This window comes from Frankliniella occidentalis, unplaced genomic scaffold (genome assembly GCF_000697945.3).
Source record: "Frankliniella occidentalis isolate FOCC.00 unplaced genomic scaffold, Focc_3.1 Scaffold4412, whole genome shotgun sequence".
NCBI lineage: Eukaryota > Metazoa > Arthropoda > Insecta > Thysanoptera > Thripidae > Frankliniella > Frankliniella occidentalis.
In genome coordinates, this window is record NW_026271459.1 from 1 (window position 1) to 4799 (window position 4799).

Consider the following 4799-nt stretch of genomic DNA (forward strand, 5'->3'; position numbering starts at 1 on the left):
CCCCCCCCTCCACCCCTCCCCTCATCGGGACGCGAACCCCTCCTCCGTTCTCTTTTTTCATTCAACCCTTTGCTGCCGTGTCTCCCTCTATTAATTTACATGCCTACGCACATGCGTGCGACAGAGAGAGACCGGGGGAAGGGGTTGATGTTTGGCAGGGAGTGTGAGAGAGATGGACGAAGGATTGCCAATGATGCATACGAGGGGGAGAGAGAGGGGACGAGGAAGAGAGGTCACGCTAACACGGAAGCAAGCAGACAAACGTGCGATATACGAACCAAGAGGAGAGGGAAATGAAAAAAGAAGCAGGGGGGTTAGGTAGGTTGGAGTCGTTAGGCAGATTCAGTCTGGAGCTCACACCGAGCGCGAGATGAGCGGTCGGACCAGGCAGGAGGCTGATGCGGCAGCCGGGCGGCGGGCACCAGGACGACGACCAGGATGAGGAAAAGAGTTGACGGTGGCCTCGGACAGGGCGTCGTCGTTGTGAAACTGAGTGAGTGTATGTCGCCGATGTTACATCTTGTCGTTGCGCACCACGTCCTTCTCACGTCCTTACCAACAATGTCGTCTGCTTTTATTCAGAAGTATGCGGTGGCGACGACGACATCATTTGGATATTCTCTTGTCGCCGACTGAAATTGCGGCCAATCGGGCCAGCAATAACGACGTAAACCAACGTGCTGCGGTGAAGTGACGTCACCATCACCACCACCACCGGCCCGCTGACGAAGTTCGACGTGTCGTTTGTGCAACAGTGTGAGTGTCACGCGGATTGTTTGTGTGGACGTGAATGCGAACCGCAATGATGCAAGGCCCGCCGCAGATGCGCCAGCGGGGGGCGCCACTGTCGCAACGAACCACACTACCCCCGGCGGCCCATGGTCGTGGAACACACACGCCCTGGCCTTTTTTGTGTCGTCGTCTGCTGCCCAAGGGGGTCCTGTAATGGACGCCCCTGGGTTTGGCTTGGGTTGCCGGGCCAGAACGGCCACAAGTTTTCGTTCCCCTTCGTGCTGCGACCCCCGCCGCCGCTGCCGCCGGCCGCACCGCCCACCGCCATCGCCATCTTTTGAAAAGGGCGCAACGGCACCGCCGCGCACCCCGGCCGCGCCACGTCGTCGTTGTCGGTGGCGGCGGGGGCGGTGTTGACGTCGAAGCAATCCGAGGCTGAATAGAGCGGATGGTTTAGGCCCCCCAGGGGGTGAATGGTGGAGGCGCGGGGGTGGTGGCCGTGGTCGCGATGGTATGGTGTGCTGTGCACCAATCGAAACTCGCGCTCCACGCCGCGCCACCCTCGCACAAGTGTCGGTCCGCCGAGTCGGTCGCGTTTCTAGGGGTGGTATGGAAGACTGATGATGACTTTCTCGGCAGCGGCAGCTCATGAGCGCAGCAGCTCTGTTGTCGCCTCATGGCCATATTAGGCCATAGGTGCGTGAGGGCGGCAGGGCGGTGGCATTCCCCCTTTGAAAAAGTCGTGCTCATTGCCCGACCCCGCCCACGCGCGCGATGCGAAATATTTCCTCCATTCCGCGCCCTTTTTATTTTGGCCCGCTTTATACTACATGTCGCACATTGCGCGCCCGCGGTGCAACCGTCGCGCATAGCTAGATCCCTGCCCCACCGCCCCGGCGCTTTACATTTTTTCGCCTTATTTCCCCTCCTTTTGCGCCTCTTCGTTTGTTTTTCTTTTTCACTTTATTTTTTCTTTTCCTTTTTCTCCCTTTTCCCCACATAACTGCGCGATCTTTCGCTACACCAGCGGGCCGCTTGCGCGCACGTTAATATGTTTGCCTTGTCGCATGAAATATTATGGCCGTGTTTGTGTGTGTGCAAATTTGTCCCGTGATTCCTATGGCACTCGTATGACCGCGTGTCGTGAATAGCTCATGTTGTGCAAAGTCGGGCTCAGCCGCCGTGGAGCGCTGTCGCGCGGTGAGTTTTCGGCAAAGGGAAAGAAGAGTTTGTTTCTTTATACAAGGTTTCGTTCAATTTTCCGTTTAGGTTTTTTGAAGACTGAAAAAGAAGGAGATTGTTTGCTGGCGCTGTGTATCAAATAGGACTAGTTTCAGTTTCTACCCCCCATCCCCTCTTTTGACCTCTCTCCCTTCCACTGACCAGGAGAGCGGAAGGAAGCGCAACCCGCCCGGGACAAAGCAGGGGGGAGCAGCATTTAAAACAAAAGCTGACCAGAGAACAAAGGGGACACCACCTTAAAACAATGCCGCTCCCCCTCCACTACCGGCCCTGGGCAGATAAATTTCCTTAATGTGTCCGCCGGTTAATTTCGGGACAAAGCTGTGTCTGGGGTTAGGACGGGATGGGAGAGGGGAGGGGTAAGGGGCGGGGGACGACCGGCCCCTGCTGCCCCGTTAGGCTGGCAGGGATATAATGTTGCGTCGTCTGCAACTTTTCCTGTCGCCCCGTCTCTTTCTATCCCGACCCTCTCCATCCCTCCCTCTCTCTCTCGCGGTGCACGCTAAGAGGTATGGTGGTGGGCCCTAGCGACAAGGACGGTGCAAGGGGGAGAGGGAGAAGCCAGGCTTCAATCCCTCCCCCTCACAGCGTCCACCCCACTGGACAGTCCGCCATTTTGTAGTGCTGCTCTTGTGCGCGCTCCCTCGCCGCCCTGCTGGTCTGGATGGACCAAGAATTTTCTTTCTCCACGGTGGCGCGTTGGTTTACAATCGATCGCAAGTTTAACAATTTGACACTGTGCGAAAAAAGTTCTTGTTAGTTATTAACGTTTCGAAAAATCGCAGTTAATTTTGTTTTGTATTCCTTTTATTTTGGAAATGGTACAGTATGTCTGGTTTTTTTCCCCCGGCCCCCTTCTTTTTCCGTCTTGATTCTAATTTGCGTCGTGGAATTAATATTTTACTGGCTGTTTAGCACCGTCGCGACCGCATCATACACCGTGAATCTGGGCGGCTCGGGTACACCACCTTATTCCGCAGAATGTCCTCATCCCTCCCCTGCCGCTCCCTCGTGGAACTGAAAAATTAATCCTTTTTTGGCCTCCAGTAGCCCCTGCTCCTTGCTTCCCCCACCTTTTCCTCTACTTCCCGCGTCCTGCCTCCTGGAGAAGGGTATCTCTTCTTGCCGAGCTTTCTAAAGGCCATGAATAAAAAACAACTCTTTATGGGACCGAGACGGATGGAGCTGCCAGAGGCAGAGAGGCTGTGCAGACGATGGATGGATGGATGGGTAGATGGATGGATGGATAGGTAGATATATAGGTGGATGGATGGGTTGATTCGATGGGTGGATGGAATTGATAGATCGATGTGCGATAGGAAAAATATGAAAGTCTAGGTGCATCGATGGAAGATCTCGTACTCTAGGATGGTTGAATGAGTGGATTGGATGGACGCTTGGGAAGATAAACCTTGTCTAAAGATTTTTATATTTTACTTAAGGGATTTCAATATGTCTTAACGATGGACTCTTTGATCTGCTAACGACAGATATTCCTTGTGTTAATGTTTTTGACTTTGCAATAAAGTCACAAATTACGTTGGAAATAGGCAAAAGAACTGCATTCATTCAAAGACGACATTTTCTGGGTGTGGATGAATGAGTGCATGGATGGATGGATGGATATGAATGGATAGATGGATGGTGTTGCGAAGACACCGCATGGCCGCGTTGCCGGCGAGGCGGAACCTGTGCAGCTCGAGCAGCAGGCAGGGCGTTTGTGTTTAAGCCGGGCTGTTTTTTCCGCGCTGTGGATTATAAGAAATGGACAGAGAGTAAAAAGCGAATAAACAACCGCAAAACGCGAAAAACCAGCGACAGCAGCAGCTTGTTCTGAAACATGTCACAAAGTGCGATGAGAAGAGGAGGTGGCGCGTGGTGGATGGACAGAAGAGGGCCTAACAAGGGGGGAGGGGGCCGGAGCGAAGCAGGGCAGTGAAAGGAAGGCTGCTTTTTAAAGCTCATCCTGAGTGAATGAACGCACCGCCGGCGACCAGGGACAGAAAGAGAGAAGATGGAGATTTGGGGACGCTAATGGCAACGGAGAGAGAGGGACGAACGCGGACAAAACGTTCGCGCCTCTGGCTTTTCACGCAGCAGTGCCGTCTTGTGGAAACAACAAACGCCCCGTTCATTCACATCTTGGTGTCGTAATTACCGCGTCTCGCCAACGAGCGGACGCAAAGGATATAAAGGAAATGATAAAAACGCCGTCATTAAATGTAGTGTCGTGTTAGTCAGCCAACGTGTGCGCCCTGATTACGACGGTGTGTTTGGCTGCCATTGGCGCGCCGTCGCGTGAACGGTTTTTGCACTGCACCGCGCACTCTCCCCTCAGCATTATTCATGGAGATTGTATCCAAAACGCTGTTAGCGTGAGTACTGTGTCGTAGCTAGGATGATGTCACTGTACACTTTGAAATATGCTTTCATACGTTTCGAGAGACTTTTCCAAGAATGATGTAAAGCTACGATTTGAAATTTACAAAATTCCTTTTGACTACGTACCGCCATGGGATGCTTCAACACTAAAGTGGGCTAGTGCAAATGTGCGACGTCCAAAACCCACAAAAATCGTATGCTAATCGTAAATTACAGATAACATTGCAAATTAACAGAGGTATTTTTTACATTGCAGATGCTGCTGGAAGGTGCGCCGGTTTTTATTCGTCGCGTGTTGCGTGGCGAGGCCCTCGGCGGAGCGTCCGGCAGTCAGTCGCGGCCCCCTTATGAGTGTGAGTAAACACTTTACGGCGCCGAGTAACGCTCGTCCTAACGCATAACGCGCGCCAGCTTTACGGCCGTCAAGCGGGGGGGGGGGGGGG

The 4799-nt window shown here is 53.4% G+C and overlaps 1 long non-coding RNA gene across 1 annotated transcript; it reads left to right on the top strand.

The window, feature by feature from the left end:
* The first annotated feature begins 48 nt into the window (after window positions 1–48).
* On the top strand, window positions 49–4710 carry LOC113217755 (uncharacterized). Its single transcript, XR_008012297.1, has 3 exons — window positions 49–493; window positions 583–756; window positions 4613–4710. It is a non-coding gene; the product is annotated as an uncharacterized LOC113217755 (long non-coding RNA).
* The last annotated feature ends 89 nt before the right edge of the window (window positions 4711–4799 follow it).